This window comes from Chenopodium album, chromosome 9, assembly GCF_948465745.1.
Source record: "Chenopodium album chromosome 9, dcCheAlbu1.1, whole genome shotgun sequence".
Classification (NCBI taxonomy): domain Eukaryota; kingdom Viridiplantae; phylum Streptophyta; class Magnoliopsida; order Caryophyllales; family Amaranthaceae; genus Chenopodium; species Chenopodium album.
In genome coordinates, this window is record NC_137842.1 from 62221138 (window position 1) to 62236908 (window position 15771).

The 15771-nt window shown below is 41.3% G+C and overlaps 1 pseudogene; it reads left to right on the forward strand.

Annotated features, from left to right (window-relative positions):
- The first annotated feature begins 1105 nt into the window (after positions 1-1105).
- Positions 1106-15444, forward strand: LOC145557885 (protein FAR1-RELATED SEQUENCE 11-like; annotated as a pseudogene).
- The last annotated feature ends 327 nt before the right edge of the window (positions 15445-15771 follow it).

Below are 15771 nucleotides of genomic sequence, written 5' to 3' on the forward strand. Positions count from 1 at the left end.
TTAGCTTCTGGTGACTTAATCAACCTTCCTTGTTAGCCTAATTTAGCCTGAACTAGGTTTCTGATTGCTTAGTCGGCCTTCATTGTTAGCCTTTGTTGCGGAATCGTGTGTCGTTACGTTGCTTCGTTGTCCATGGTTGTCCAGTCACTTTCGGTTGCAGGTTCAATGGAGGAGGGAAAGCTAACAAGAAAACTTTAAACACCTACCCTTATGGGTTAACCATGCCCTTTATTTCTCTAATTTTTACCTAGGGTTTTCGTTGATTCGACGGTGGAGCTGCTTAAGGGACACTGGAAATAGTGGGCTTGGTTTGCTGTGGTGTTGGGTTGTTGTATGATTTCTTGGTGAAAATCTGCCATTAAAATTGAGAAAGGGGGGAGGAGGAAGAGGGGAAGGAAGGACGAGGATAGAGGAAGGATAGGGGAGGAAGGAGGGTGACTGATCAACAACAAAATTAAAATAATAAATTATTGTTAAATCCACTATTATTTACAATTTATGTCATTTGAGTAACAAAAATTGTTACTCATATTGAGTAACCGGTGCTTCCCCTAAAGTAACCCCTTTAACACAAACCAAGTAACCCTATTACACATATGATATAATCTTTATGACGACTGACCACACGGTATGGCCAACCACATACAGAGTATAAGAATTTGTGAAGATTGTCATAACTTATTTTTTTTTATTTTATTCAATCTTATATTTTCATAAATTGAAGTAAACATAGCATAATACATGAGAGATTGAGTGGGACTTCCTCATTTTTTTTAGGCAAAAGCTAATTGGCGCCCCGGGGGCACTAGATAAGAGCAATATTTGATGCATTGTCTTTCTCACATTTATTACTATTGTATTAAATATTTCTTATTGTCCCAAAAAAAAATACTCTGAGTACTATGTGAAATGTGAATGCAAACCAAAATTAATTACTGTCATAACTCTCCTTAATTCATGGAAGATAAAAAAGACAGTTATTTTACATGTATATCACTGTTCTTCCAATCGTCAAAAACATAAACATGAAAAATTGATATTTCATGGTTATCATATGAACCTCCATCAAATACAAATCGTCAAAAACAAAAACAGAAAATAAAAAATGTTTGATTTGAATGAACCTTCATCATATGAAGAAGAAAATCATGATCAATCGAACTTATGGCTTGAGCCATTTGTGGGTCAAACTTTTCTTAGTGAAGAAGAAGCATGGGTATTCTACCAAAATTATGCACGCCTCCATGGTTTTAGCATTCGAAAAGATCGAACCAAAAAACAAGATGGTAAAATCATCCGCATGATTTCTATTGCCATCGTAGTCGAAGCCAACCACTAAAGGAAATTGACCCAAACAAAGAGCAAAGAAAGAGAGTATCCACTAGATGTAATTGCAATGCTCATTTGCGTATTAAATTGAGGAGATGCAATGAAATATTTGATGAAGAATGGCATGTAACTACATTTACAAAAGAGCATAATCATCCTCTTTTATCTCAATCACAAGTGTGGTTCCTTCCGGCAAATAGAATGATAAGTCAAGAAGATGAGAAGCATATTCTTATCTTAAAGGAGGCCGGTCTTACAGTGAGACAAATTATTCGTGTTCTCGAGCTTGAAAAAAATCTAGAACACGGAGAGTTACCTTTTCTTGAAAAAGATATCCGTAATCTTTTTACTAAAGTGAGAAGATCAATTTGTGGAGATGATGTAGCCAATCTACTGCAATATTTCAAATCTTGTAAAGAAGAAAATTCCAACTTCCAATATGTTGTTAAAGCTGATCATGAGAGGAAATTGGAGCACTTATTTTGGTGTCCGGCTCAATCAGTTGAGTGGTATGATAAATATGGGGATGTTGTAGTTTTCGACACTACTTATAAAGTAAATGTATATGACATGCCGTTGGGAATATTTGTCGGTGTTAATAATCATGGGAAGACAATATTATTTGGATGTGCACTGCTACAGAATGAGACTACAGATACTTTTAAATGGTTAATGAAGGTAAATATTATTTAATCTTGTGCTATCTTATTTTTAGTTTGTTGATAGACATGTGCTGATGTGCTACCTTATCAATCGAATATTGGCAAACTATATTTATATTTGGCTAGTCATTAACAATATAACAACAAACGTAGCATACCTTCGATAAAATTATCATATTGTATTACATGTTAGCAATTATCATATATATTAAGATAAAATTTTATCATATATTACTAGACCATTTATGAGATATTGTTGTGATAATGTGATATTGTTGTGATAATGTGATATTCTAATAGCATTTGGCGTAGTATATATCATCATTTAATATATGGTTCTTATCATATATACTCATGACAATTTATATAGGATTAATTTTAATAACTGATTTTATTCCTTATAGACTTTTGTGGCTACAATGAAGAAACCACCAAAAACCATCATAACAGACCAAGATCCATGGATGACCCAAGCAATTGCTAAAGAATTGCCACACACTAAACATTGTTTTTGTATATGGCATATCACTTCAAAATTTAGTTGTTGGTTCACATTTATTTTGCGTGATAAGTATCAAGACTGTTGTAAGGATTTTTACACGCTTTATAAGCTAGAGACCGTTGAAGATTTTGAGAATCAATGGCCCATTGTTGTTAACAAATACAAATTGCTTGACAATAAACATGTTAAGGGTTTATACCAAATCAAAGAATTTTGGGCTCCATCATACCTTCGAAGCTATTATTTTGGAGGAATGAGAACTACAGGAAGATTTGAGTATATTAATGGTTTCTTCAAGAGATTTGTTTCGTCTACTTCAACTTTAAAAGATCTTGCTAAACAGGTTAGTAAACTCTTTTTTTTTTTTTTTTCCTATCTAGATTTTATTTTATTTTTTTGGAAAAAAAAAATATATGTTCTTTAAGTATATTATTTGATGTAGTATAAATAATTAACTTTTTTAAATTTAAGGTTGATGTTGCGGTTCGTGAGATTATCCAACGACAATCACATGATAATATGTTGGCATTTAGCAAGATAAATGTTTTAAAAATCAAGTCACCTTTGGAAAAACAAGCTTCTGAAGTGCTCACTCCATTTGCTTATGAGAAGTTTAAGGAAGAATGTGGCAGGTCAAGCCAATATTCTATCATTTGTAGTAGTGGGTATGATTTCTCGGTTAGATATTATGCAAACGAAAAAAGTCGATGAAAAGTGTTTTGGGATGGGAACATTGCAATGTGCTCTTGCAAGCAGTATGAGTTCTTAGGGATAATTTGTAGGCACATACTGCGAGTATTTCTTCAAAAGGACTGTCATGAAGTTCCATCTACTTACTTTCCTAATCGTTGGCGCCTTGATGGAAGTACCACTTCAATTGATCAAGTTCCAGATGAGCAAATTATACAATCAAATGAGTTAGTAATTGATGATGATATTTCATGTCCTCCAAAGTCGAAGCCCAACGGACGACCAAAAAATAAACGGCAAGTGGGTGGTGTACGGGATATTGCCGCCAGAAGTGTAAATAGGCCGAACAGAAAATCTTTCACATGCCTAATTAGTTAAACCCGAATACTCTTAACGGCATTCCTCTCGGCCACGTGGAGAGCTGTTTTCGGCCACGTAGGCACTTGCTATGTATAAGGTCGGTTTGCCACCTATCGTCATAAGGTGGCATCAGCTTGCTTCTCCCCCTATATATATACCCAGGCGCATTCTCATAACAAGGTACAATCTTTTTCTTTCTCTCTCTAGATAATCACTTTCTCTCTCTTCATTCTCTCTTCTCCAGATCACTAACTTTAGCATCGGAGCGGTTATTCCCGGATAACCCTCCGGGCTAGTTAATCTGTGCTGACTGTGCAGGCATTGAATTGGACGGTAAACCTTTACTCGCCCCAAGACATCACGGTATCGGAGTTTTCCTGGAACAATTGGCGCTAGGAGGGGATAGTAATAACTTCTATCGTCCAAAAAGACCTCGAACAGTCATGGAAGGAGACAATGAAACTACGTTAATACCGGCAACGGAAAACCGAAATTATGACAGCGGTGCCCCAAACACCAGTATGCCCGAGATAGTGGTGGAGGATGAGACCCACCTATTGCATAAGGACACTACGAATATACCGCGGACACCGGAAAGAATTCAAGCCACAACTCCTGATCCCTTGGGAGAGTTCACTCTAGAAGAGCTGGAGATAACAGCTAAGGTTATGAAAGCAATGTCCCGGAAGAGAAAAGAAGCCGAGATAGCGGCCGTGAAGGAGCCCCGGGATAGGCAGATAAAGCCCGTAGTCATTAATCTTGAAGATCAGTTCAATCAAGCTGACCCGCAACCTACCCCACGACCACCACCCCAGGAGACAGTAGTGCCAGCTGAACGACAGTTCACGCAAACCGTGAATAGGGGTGAATCCGAATCGTACCGGCAGGAGGCTAGCAGCGGGCCGTCGAGACACGTAATTCGAACTATAGTCCGTCCGAGGACGTCACCCTTCACACAGGAAGTTCTTGACCAACAAATGGAAAAGATCAAAATGCCGTCGTGCACGTATGACGGCAAGGGGTGACCCAAAAAGGTACATTGCGGCATTTGAAAGCCATATGTTGTTGTATACAGAAACCGACGCTGTATGGTGCAAAGTCTTTCCTACAACACTGGTCGGAGCAGCGTCGGACTGGTTCACTAATTTGGAACCTGGATCCATAGATGGCTTCGATACTCTAGTTAAGTTATTTACGGGTCAGTATATAAGAAACAGCGCGAGACATAGAACTTCAGGAGAGCTTATGTCCGTCAGGCAGAGAAGGGACGAGTCATTGAGGGACTTCGTTCGGCGTTTCAATAACGAGGCCAACACTATACCAAGGCTACAACAGGAAATAGCCGTCATGGCCTTGATGAATGGTTTAGCTGATAGCGATTTCAAGAAGTATATGGCACAGAAATCTTTTCCCAATCTCGGCGCAGCATTTAATAAAGCCCATGACTATATTAAGAGTGAGGAACTTCTAAAGGCGGGAAATCAAACAGCGTTAGTGGAGCCGTCCCGGAGGCAAAATACTCAATCATCGCCCGAGAACTACGGAGGGGTCAATAGACAAAATCAACAAAAAGTAAATAGACCGGCTAGAAGCCTAGGACGGTATAGCAATTATACTCAACTGATCGAACACGCCCAGAGCAGCTATTTATTCTATAAATCAACACAAGGAGGACTGGAGTCGGCCAACACTAATGATAACGAAAGGCCGAGATGCAAAGAAGTACTGCATGTTCCACAAAGATGTCGGTCATTACACTGAGGAATGTATCCAAATGAAAGAGAACATCGAGGATCTTATTAGAAAAGGACATCTATCTCAATACCGGTCGCAAGCAGGTACAAGCCGGCAGGGTTATCAGCCGGTAAGACAGACAGAGTATCGCAAACCGGGAGACTCGTCAGCACAAGACGACGTTTACCGGCAAGATAACGCCAGGGTTTACCGGCAGGGCTCTGCACCCCCTGGACGAAAAATCACCATTGAGGTACTGGAGGACCGGTACATGGAGGATCTGTTAACGGTGCCAAGAAAAGTCTATCAGAATATAAGCACATAGTAAATGCATTAGGGATAGATGAACGACCTCGGCCAAATAATATTCCCTCTGTATCTTTCTCTGAGGCCGACGCCAAAGGTGTAGTCTTTCCCCATGATGACCCATTAGTGCTGGTATTATCGATAAGCGGGTGTGATATCAAGCGTGTACTGATAGATGGAGGTAGCTCGGCGAATATCTTGTTCGCAAGGGCATTCGATGCAATGATGATAGGTCGGAAATACCTAACACCATTGTCTTACCCAGTTATTGGCTTTAATGGTTCTACCGTTAGACTTGAAGGTTGTATAGTTCTGCAAGTCAGAATCGGAGAAGGACCAACGGCCCGAGATGTAATGACCGAGTTCTTAATTGTCGATGTGCCGTCAGCATATAACGTCATTGTTGGCCGACCACTAATTCATGATGCACAAGCTGTTGTTTCCACATATCACCTTACAATGGTATATGTCTCTAATGCCGGCAAGACAGAACGTATTAGAGGAAGTCAGACATGAAGGAGTTGTGTCTTCGATAAGTGCAATTACTAGATATATCAAGGATCACTATTATGGAGATAATAAGTTCGTTCTCTTGGGGCGTCATCATCTGTTGCTAGACTATGAGAGATGATCTTTGGGCTAGTCGAATGGTCCAAAGCCCGCTAGAATGGATCCTATGAGGTCACACACAAGGGTATTGGGTTAAGCAAGTTAGAGGCCCATTAATGGGCCTCATGAGCAATTAACTAATCATGAAATGGATTGGGCTAGCATAGTTAGATTGGAAATAAGTTTTGGGCTTTTGACATGGGCTCTTATTTAGAGATGAGATCTATAAATGAGATCCATGCCTAGGGTTGCAAGCAAGTAGTCATAATTCACACACAGTGAATTTTGACATCAAGGCAACCAATCCCAAAACCCTTATTCCCTCTCTAATTCACGGCTCCCTCTCCTTCCCCTTAGGACTCACGGCCGGCCACCCTTGGTGGCGCGTGTGGTGGTTCGTGGTGGTTTATGGTGGTTCGTTGCTCGCACTTCTCCATAGAAGGTCAATTGAAGGGTTCAATTGCAACTAACTAGCATTAGTGGAGGTCTTAATCTGTGCCCGTGGACCAAGTAGAGGAATCACGCTTGAGGTTCTTTATCTCCCAATGTTCTTGCTCAATCACACGTGGAATCACGCTTCAAAGGTACGATTATATGTTCTTTATGTGTTATGCATTAGATCTTGGGATTAGGTACTGTATGAATATGATTCATGTTTTTTTTTTCCGCTGCGTAGTACCTATAATTCCCTACAAGACAATGGCAAGGGAATGCTACGTAACGGCATTAAAGCAGCCCATGACTTGGCAATGACAAACTTTGATACAAGGCCCATAACTGTCCCTAGACCATTACTAGGAGGAGAAACTATTGAAATTGAATTGCAGCCAGGGGTGTTAAATCGCACAGTAAAAATCGGATCTCATATGAACACCGAGATGCAATGCCACCTAGTTGAGCTCCAAAGGGAGAATGCCGATGTTTTCGCTTTCTCAGCCGACGAAATGCCAGGGATTCACCCAGAAATAATGGTACACAAGCTAAACGTGGATAGGCGAGCTAGGCCGGTGAGACAGAAAAAAAGGAGCTTCTCCACTGAAAAAATTGAAGCAATACAGGCAGAAGTTAACAAACTGTTAGCGGCAGGGTTCATAGAGCCGTGCACATACCCTGAATGGCTAGCTAATGTCGTTATGGTGAAAAAGCCGTCAGGAAAGTGGAGGATGTGTGTTGATTTTACAGACCTAAATAAAGCTTGCCCAAAGGACTGCTATCCCCTACCAAGAATTGATCGCCTAGTCGACTCGACCTCTGGCCATGCATTATTACTGAGTTTTTTGGATGCTTTTTCCGGATATCACCAAGTCAGCCTTTACCCGCCGGATCGGAACAAAGCGGCATTCATCACTGATGCCGGAGTTTTTTGTTACAAGGCCATGCCTTTCGGGTTGCGAAATGCAGGGGCAACTTACCAGAAGTTGGTGGATAAAGTTTTTGCAAACCAAAAAGGAAGAAATGTCGAAGTGTACGTGGATGATTCAATTGTAAAAAGCCGTTTAGCTACGGAACATATAGAAGACTTGAAGGAAACCTTTGATACTCTGCGACAATATCGAATGAAGTTAAATCCCGAGAAGTGTGTGTTTGGCGTCAAATCTGGAAAGTTCTTGGGATTTATGGTCAGTGAAAGGGGAATAGATGTAAACCCCGATAAAATTGAAGCTATCCTCAGTCTTCCACAGCCAAAGTGCATCAAAGACATACAAAAGTTAACCGGTCGAATGGCAGCACTGACTAGATTCATCAGCAAGTCAGCCGATAAAGCGTTACCGTTCTTTGTTATCCTCCGTCAGAACAAGACTTTTGTCTGGGGGGTAGAGCAAATTAAAGCGCTGGAGGCCGTTAAAAATCACCTGCGATCACTGCCAACGATCGCCAGACCAGAAACGGGAGAGACGTTACAACTTTACATCTCGGCTTTCCCGAAAACGGTAGCGGCAGTACTGCTAGTAGAACGAAAGAAAATGCAGAAGCCCATATATTTTGTTAGCCACGTGCTAAATGCAGCAGAACGAAGGTACCCTCTAATTGAAAAAACCGCGTATGCAGTAGTCATAGCGGCAAGAAAACTGCGACCATATTTTGATGCACATACCATCGAAATTTTGACAAATCAACCACTCGAGAAATCTCTTCAAAAAATGGAAACTTCAGGTCGTCTGCTGAAATGAGCAGTTGAGCTATCAGAGTATGTGTTGATTTATAAGCCCAGAGTGTCGATCAAGGCTCAGGCCCTGTCAGACTTCATAGTTGAAACCTCCTACACTGAAGAGGAAGATGCAGTCGGCACGTGGAAAGCGTCAGTTGATGGTTCCTCGGCCTCAACTGGATCGGGGGCAAGTATCATCATGACGTCTCCACTGGGGGACGTATTTGAATACGCAATAAGGTTCAAATTCAAGGCCTCTAATAATGAGGCCGAATATGAAGCGGCGCTATCAGGGGTTCAGTTATGCATAACAGCAGGGGCAAAAAGGATGGAGATATTCACATATTCACAGTTAGTAGCCAGCCATTTCAGCGGCGATTACGAAGCCCGAGAACCAACGATGATAGCTTACTTGGCCCAGCTAAAAAGTATAGTAACCACGCTTGATCACTTCAAAATCAATCTGATACCCCGTGGTGAGAATACCCAAGCAGGTGCACTAGCAAAATTGGCGAGTTCGAGCCTTAACGACTTAGAACGCACAGTAATGGTTGAAACCATGCATCAAAGGAGCATAGACAAGGAAGTAGTAAAAGAGGTGAATTGCGTAGCAAGGAGCCATGAATGATACGATAATGTTTTGGCTTATAAGGTGCAAAACGTACTTCCGACAGATAGAAATGAAGCACAAAAAATCAAAAAAGATAGTGTCTGGTTCGTCATGTTTCAAGGCATGTTATACAAAAGAGGTTTTTCCCTACCGTTATGAAGATGTCTAACGGCGTATGAATCTGAGAGGTTAATAGAAGAAATACACAAGGGCGATTACGGAAATCACTCAGGCGGCCGATCAATGTCGTTAGAAGCAATGAAAAGGGGATACTACTGGCCGACAATGAATGCAGACGCAATGGCCTACGCCAAAAAATGTGATAACTGTCAGAAGTATGGACCGACAATAAATCAACCCCCTAATGATTTAACGCCTATCCTCAACCCTATTCCATTTGCACAATGGGGAATGGATATTGTCGGCCCATTCACCTCAGCCACAGGAGGACGTAAGTTTTTGGTAGTGGGGATAGACTACTTCACGAAGTGGATAGAAGCCGAGCCGGTAGCAAAGATAACGGCAAATAAGGTGAAGAAGTTTATCTGGAAAAACATCTTCACCGGGTTTGGGTTACCGATGGGGATGGTTTTTTATCACGGCTCGCAGTTCGACTGCGCCCCAGTTAAGAATTTTCTAGCCATATACAAAGTAAAATTCGCCTATGCTGCAGTTTGTCATCCTCAATCTAACGGTCAAGCAGAGGCCGCTAACAAGCAGATTTTAAACGGTTTGAAGAAGAAAATAGAGGACGCCAAAGGCTTGTGGGTAGAGCTCGTACCTGAAGTGTTATGGGCAAACAGGACAACAACAAAAGAAACAACTGGCGAATCACCCTTTAACCTTGCTTTCGGCTCAGAGGCGGTGATACCGGCAGAGGTGGGGCTCCCCACATTTCGAGTTCAACATTTCTGCGAGGATCAAAATGACCTACTATTACGCCAACAGCTGGATTTTCTACCAGAAATTAGGCTGACGGCAGAAATTAAGTCAGCGGCCTACAAAGATAGAATGTGCAAAGCCTATAGCAAACGTGTCAACTACAGGCCATTACAAGACGGGGATCTAGTACTGCGAAAGACGGCAGCAACAGGGAAAGGAAACATCGACGGCAAGCTTACTGCCAATTGGGAAGGTCCATATCAAGTTTATGAAACTGTAAGACAAGGTTCCTACCGTCTTATGACCTTAGAAGGGAAACCGTTAAAAAATGTATGGAACGCAGCTGTGCTTAAGAAGTATTATGTGTAAACAATTTTAGTTTAAGTTAAAACTTTTTCCTGTTATAGATATAGCCGGCAAACTACTTAGGCTCATAAGGTACAGATTTTCAACATAAATAGCTGTACTTTGGTGCGTTTTTTATATCGGCAACAATAATATATATACAAGCATCATTTTGTGAGACGATATGGGACCATGTGCTTACTTTCGATATGCAAGTGTAGACGGCCTAGTTAGCTGTTACACCCATTCAAGTAATGAGATGGTTGGATAACTAATGCGCCTAAAGGCGAGTTGAATGGACAGTCTGATCCACTTCCATTGCTCGGTCCACCAAAGGTTGCAGATAAAACCACAAAATTATCGATAACAAACTTTGGGAAAATAAAGCAAGAAGGAAGCAAAATCAGCATCAGTTTTTACGAGAGCAGTTGAACACACGCTAGTAAAACTGGAAAATGTACAGTAATATGACGACAGCACAGAACAATCATATGAAACAGTCATAAAACATTTTAATACGAAATCCAAAAAATAATATACACACACCAAACAGGTGCTTTAAACAAGTTATCATATTCCCTAAATAAGAAGCATTAAAATATGTCAGAATAGACAAGTGTTTTTCAAAATAGTTTTACGAGAACAAGAGCCGCATGATGAAACCGGCGATGACCGATTTAAACTTTAATCCCTAGTTGCCGACGTCTTCTTTGCAGCGTCCTCATGAGGAGGAGTAGCGAGAAAGGCGTCGTCAAAATCTTCGTCGGGAAGACTGTGAGGGTCAAGGTTTTTTATGGTGTCCAGGACGGGAGGATTCTCAAAATATGACTCTTCGTAGCTGGTAGGAGAGAGATGGCTGTCAGCACCGTAAGCATCCTCCACCGTTTGCCACCTATCCTCGTCCCAGTTCTCGGCCTTACAAACGCACCGATGAGCAGCAACCCAACCGCCGGTATAGCGGTCAACTAATTTATCTCTATACAAGTCAGATCTCAGAAATTGATTAACGGCACGACGTTTGATGAGAGGCCTCTCCAACCGAGCAAGTCAGAGTTCATCCTCGGCTCTCTGCTTATCTGCGCTCTCGGCCTCTAGTTTCTTTTGCAGCTCCTCAATCTGGGCCTTTAGCTGCGTTTGATCTTCAAGCTGTTTTCGTAAGTTGTTATGATCGATCAGCTTTTCCTCCAACTTACTAAGCCTGCCTTTATTCCCATCAATCTCATCTTTGTGAGCTTGGCGCTCCTCATCGGCCTTTTTAAGAACCGCCTCCGCTCTGTCGGCCTGTCGTTGTTAATGTCTGTACATATGCACAACACCGACAGCGGAGTTGACAGTCTGCCAAAAAGAAAAATCGTTATCGGCATAAAAATGTAGATAGCATATAGTAAAATGAAGTGTATATAGTAAAATGAAGTACAGAAAAATAAATTATCATGTGTACTAATGTAATAACAACCGATAAAACTCATACCCTGAGGATATCATTCATCATCTGACCGCAAGGAGCCGCAAAACGGCCAGTAGGTCTATCGGCTGGAGTTGGAAGATCTTTTAGCATTCTCCACCCGAGACTACCGCCAGATGAAGGATCATCAGCATAGACGGATTCACCCCTATTTACGGTAAGAGAAGGGCGCCAAGGCTCACTGGCATGGCCGACAGGAAAGTCGTGGAATTCATCAGAGACTTCTTCAGGAATCCTCACATGGGGGACCTCAATGAAGTCCGATACAGAGGCCGGCACGAAAGCAGTAGGGCCAGCCGACCCAGATAGAACAGTGCGCTGTAAAGGAATTTCCCTCGATATAGAGATCACCTTCTCAGCTTCAGTCATAATGGGCGGAGGACGTGGTATGTCGGTACCATGAGCCTCAGACTCAGCACCGGTAGCATCCTCGTCCAGGTTTACAATCACCCTAGTCTCTGCAGCTGAATCTTTGGCTTGGCTGGCTTGTTGGTCAGGAGCTGAAGTAGATTTTGGCTTCTTAGCCTGTTCTCTATCACTGGCGGAGCTTGCCCTTTTCGATCTACCGGCACCGCCACCTCTCCTAAGAGGAAGTATAAACTGCCCGTCAGCTGCTTTAGGTTTTGACAATGCAGTCATGTCTTGCCTACTTCTCTGTCTTCCTTTCTGAGCACGGTTGGCAAACTTGGGCAGGGTGTCAAACTTACCCTTAGGATTAGGTGGGCACTGCCGCTTAACGCTGCCGTCAGGGTGCAAACCTAACTTCTCGTTGTCTAACTTCTCAGGACCTGGTAAAAACGATAAGATTGATGTCAGCCTAGGTATGGAATTATTTAGGATAACGGACATACCAATGAAATACTAAGAAGTAATAATGTTCAATGAGTAGCCAAGGTATTACAAAAGCAATAAATCATAACAGATAACAAAGCAAATTTGAAAAGACGAGATGGAATAATTAATTATGATTAAAAATAGTTGTTTAAATCATACCATATGCATCAGTATGGCAGAGACCGATATGAGACAGGGGAGCGTTGCCCAGGATATAATTACAGTTGGGCAGCCACTCTCTAGGAACAACTTTAACCTTTTTACCTTCATTAATATACATGCAATCAAAGAACCGAAAAGCTTTCCGTTCAAGAATGCCTAACTTCCTATCTCTAATTGTATCAAACCTAGTATGAGGTAGATAGAATTTCCTTCGCAAAGCAAAGGTGTCAGGAACCTTAACAAAATAAAATTGTTTTTGCCACATTTTGCAGCTGGTCAATTTCGGCCAGACTGTAAGTTTACCATTAACAGTGTACAAAGACCACCAGCCTGGAGATTGGCTGTCTTTTTTCAGCCAGTGAAGTTTGCGAATCAAATTCAACGTTAACGGAAAGTCCATATAAATCATGACCCAAACTAATGACACAACATTACGAATTGTTGTTGGTGTCAATTGTGCAATACAAACATTCCAAGCTTTAAATATTTTTTCAATAAAAGGATGAAGTGGAAAACGTAGACCAAACTCAAAGTGCTTAGCATAAACAGCAATATGCCCTTCTGGGAAATCAGCAACAGTGCTGCCCGACTCGGGAAGGGTAAGAACATAATCATCAGGAAGGCGGAAAAATCTCTTGCCGACACCGCAATAGTTCTTCTCGGCAGCTGTTCTTAACCAAGCTTCATCTACCGTTACCTGAGTAACCTTGATTTCATCAGAGAGCTGCAACGGTTGCCGATAAACGGCATCATCATCTTCTGAGTTATAGCCTTCATCAAGGCTTTCCTCGGCAATTACTTGTTCGCCGACATTGATGTCCTCATTAATTTCCTCATCCGTTTCACTGCTGACACTGAGTTCTTCGTCTTCCTCATCTGCCTCTTCCTCTTCTCCATGACTGCTACCCTCTTCCTCGCCCTCTTCTCTTTCAGACTTTATACTCCGTTCAACGGAGGCAACATCTTCAGCTCGAACATCAGACCCTTCTGTCTCGGCTTCCTCTAGCACTTCTTTCCCAGGACGTCTAAGGGAACTCTCGGCCTGATCAGAGCCGATGTTTGGGCGCTTGGTCCTCGGCATTTTTGAATTTTTAACACTTATTTTCCCAAGATTAGAACCGTACTCGTCAATGAGAATGTCTGAGTCACTTTCGTCAAGTATGCTGATGGATTCAATCTCCACAATGTCAACGTCTTCTAACAAGGTAGTACTAAAACGCCAACAAAACTTCTCAGATTCCTTCTCGGGCGCTGAGGACAAGGGTATAAACGGTTCAGCCACAATGGCTTTACCCGTAGTATAATTCTTTACAGATTCAGGCATAAACACACAAAAACACCAAAATACCTAAAAACCCACCATACACGCATACGAAACACACCAAAAATTCAAATAACAAACAGGGACAATAGGTTGAGTTTTTTACCTCTACAAAGTACTAGTCAAGCCACCGAACTACTGAAGTGAAGAAATTGCCGCAGCTTCAGCAAAATTTTAACAAAGTACACTGGGTTGCAATTTGGAGACGACGAAAAAACGCGATGGAGGTTCCTTACTTCGCAATTTTGTTTTTTGAAAGCTTAGATAAAGAATCAACCGTTCGTTTTCTCATATATATACTCAGCGAATGACTTTTTTGATTTGACATTTATTGCATGACATCCCACGGTTATAATTCCGACACATTACTAGGCACTCCCTTAAATTCGCAACACGTGTCCCACTACAATTTTGGAAACTTCCCGCCTATTTCCAATTGTACGATGCAAATATTTTATGTTTCCTAAATTTTTATCTAAAAATTTTATAAAAAATATAATAAAAAATAAAAGAAGAGAATTTTTAATTTTTTAAGACACAGGTCCATTTGCGTCAACTGAGCAAAGTACTATCGGTACTTGGCTCACTATGGGGGCAAATCGGAGATTTTTTGATTACCCAGGTCCATTTGCGTCAACTGAGCAAAGTACTATCGATACTTGGCTCACTATGGGGGCAAATCGGAGATTTTTTGATTACCCAGGTCCATTTGCGTCAACTGAGCAAAGTACTATCGGTACTTGGCTCACTTTGGGAGCAAAATCGAGATTCTTGATTTTCAAACCCATTCACTGCTAACGGTCTTCAGTTTGAATTGCTAAAGTGAGAACACCGGTTTTACCGACGTCCTCACTTGGGGGGCTAGTTGTACGGGATATTGCCGACAGAAGTGTAAATAGGCCGAAAAGAAAATCTTTCACATGCCTAATTAGTTAAACCCGAATACTCTTAACGGCATTCCTCTCGGCCACGTGGAGAGCTGCTTTCGGCCACGTAGGCACCTGCTATGTATAAGGTCGGTTTGCCACCGATCGTCATAAGGTGGCACCAGCTTGCTTCTCCCCCTATATATACCCAGGCGCATTCTCATAACAAGGTACAATCTTTTTCTTTCTCTCTCTAGATAATCACTTTCTCTCTCTTCATTCTCTCTTCTCCAGATCACTAACTTTAGCATCGGAGCGGTTATTCCCGGATAACCCCCCGGGCTAGTTAATCTGTGCTGACTGTGCAGGCATTGAATTGGACGGTAAACCTTTACTCGCCCCAAGACATCACGGTATCGGAGTTTTCCTGGAACAGGTGGAAAAGAGTTGGCAAAACAAACAAGACATTGTTCTAAGTGTAGGAAACCGGGACATTATGCAAACAATTGTTGGATGGATAAAGAGAATGCAAATATTACAGATGATGCACCAAGAAAAAAGAACAAAGTTGCTGCGTGTAGCGAAGATTTGAATCCTGTTTTTTTAGTCAAATATTAGATGAGAACTATATTAAGGTTTTGTTGTTGATTTTCTTTTTTATGCACTAAGATACTGAGTATTGTTGTTGATTTTCTTTTTTATGCACTTTTTAAGGTATTCTAATTTCTATTATTACTTCTAATCATATTTTTTTGGAGTAAGAATCAATATAATGGAAAAAATGGGGAAAAAATAACTACATTTTACAATAGCTATGAAGTGTTTCTTCACACCAAAAAAAAAAAAAAAAAAAAAAAAAAGAAAGAGAGAGATGATATGAAGGAAAAAAAAAATGTAAACTCTTAATAATAATACTACTCTTGTATCCTTGTCTTACTCATGGGA